Here is a 1,996-nt window from a genome sequence, read left to right as displayed (position 1 = left end):
ACTTCCTAATGCACAACAGAAAGCCCAGCTGCTTCCTCGCATCAGTTTGGGGGAACTCCACTGGGTGTCAAGTAAGGAGAACTTCACCTAAAATTCAGTTCAACTGAAGGAAAGTCCCAGACAGATCATGAATGTCACCTGGGAGAAAATACCCAGAGATTCCCAGCCAAGTTCACAGCACCTACAGTTCTCCGATGGATGTTTCTTTTCCATTTTGAAGCTCAAGTAGAAACAAGGAAGCAAACAATCCTGTAAATGGCATTGGACTGGCTGCTAACTGAAAAGATTTGTTAGCAATTTGGAAGTGTGGCTTATAAGAGCAGGCATTACACCAATTTTTGCCATTAGAGAACCAGTGTTGGAGATGGGTGCCTGCCTCGGTGCCCAAGTAACGATAATGTGAAAAGATAAATCAGCAGTGCTCCAAGGATAGTCAGAGCCAGTCTCGCTCACTCCCTCTAGTTTGTGCTCACAGGAGCTGGTGGGAGCGGACAGGAATACTCCCCAGAGGAGGAGGGAATTAATGGAGCCTCTGCCTCCAATTGGCTGAGGATGGGCGGCTTCCAACTGTCAGGAATCTCTCTCCCACTGACTTAAGTTCACAGTTGTTTAGGCTTTCCACCCACCCCTCAACAAATATGGAAGCATCTCATGAGTTCATTAATAGGGAACTGAGTAGGTTGTAGGATGATGGAATACTTGGTAGCCATAAAAACTCGGTTCTACTTGCAAATAAACACACACTCCCTCATACTAAATGAAGTGCTGTCTTTGATGACATAAAATAATGTCTCAGTGCATCACACACAAAAAATATAGCATTAAATTATAATTTTAAAGGAATAAATATATGCATTTTGAATAAAATATATAGTATCTGCAATATAAAAATTGCTAAGGTATTCAATTCATTATTAACATTGTGAAATATTAGAATTTCTTTTCCAATTCTATTTCAAAGATCTATAGCTCCAGCTCTTACATTTACTTGAATAATCTATACCGAACTAGCTCTTTCATGTGTATACTGTGAGGAAAAGAAACTATTATTTTTCTTTCCAGTTGATATTTTGTTGTCCCAGCACCATTTGTACTGACATACTTTTATTTCCTCCATTGAATCACCTTGGTGCCTATTTTGAAAATGATTAACTATGTACGCCTGTTTCCAAACTCTCCATTCTGTTCCACTGGTTTGTCTCCCATTATACCCCTATCTCACCACTGGACCAACAGACAGCAACGTGCTAAATGGAGAAAAGGAAGAAGTTGTCAAGGAGTCATGTTACTCGGGTCCACCATCAACAATCATGGAAGCAACAGCCACGCATTGCCATGGGTAGCTCTGCTACACAAGGTCTCTTCCAAGTGTTGACAGGTAAAGATGGCACGTTGAGGACGCAGTTGTGCCTAACCCGAGACAGTATTGTCAGTCACCTCATAAGCAGATGAAAGCTAGATGATGAATAAGAAAGATCGAAGAATTGACTGGTGCGTGTGAATGATGGTGTTGGCCAAGAATATTGAAAGTACTTTGGACTGCAGGAAGAATAACCACGTCTGTGTTGGAGGAAATAAGGTGAGAATGCTCCTTAAAAGTCAGAGTGGTCAAGTACTCCCTCAATGCAAGAACACTTTCTTCTATTAAATTGGCATTCTATGATGCTCACCTTCCCGACACAACCCCTGTAGACAAAGCAGGTGAATAAGCAAATGTGGTGAAGAAAGCTGATGGTGCCTGGCTGTCAAAAGATGTAGCGTCTGGGGTCTTAAAGGCTTGAAGGTAAACAAGCGGCCATCTAACTCAGAAGCAACAAAGCCCACAAGGAAGAAGCACACCAGCCGGTGTGACCACGGGGTGTGGGGTGCCGAAGGGATCAGTTATCAGGCATCAAAGAACAAAAAATCATATCATTGTGTGCTCAACTCCATGATACAATCGCTGAAGACAAATGGGTGCATAAGTAAATGTGGCGAAGAAAGCTGATGGTGCCCG

The sequence above is a fragment of the Echinops telfairi genome, unplaced genomic scaffold (assembly GCF_000313985.2).
Source record: "Echinops telfairi isolate 266 unplaced genomic scaffold, ASM31398v2 ScPeMD7_2573;HRSCAF=3158, whole genome shotgun sequence".
Classification (NCBI taxonomy): domain Eukaryota; kingdom Metazoa; phylum Chordata; class Mammalia; order Afrosoricida; family Tenrecidae; genus Echinops; species Echinops telfairi.
This window is presented reverse-complemented; position numbering follows the sequence as displayed.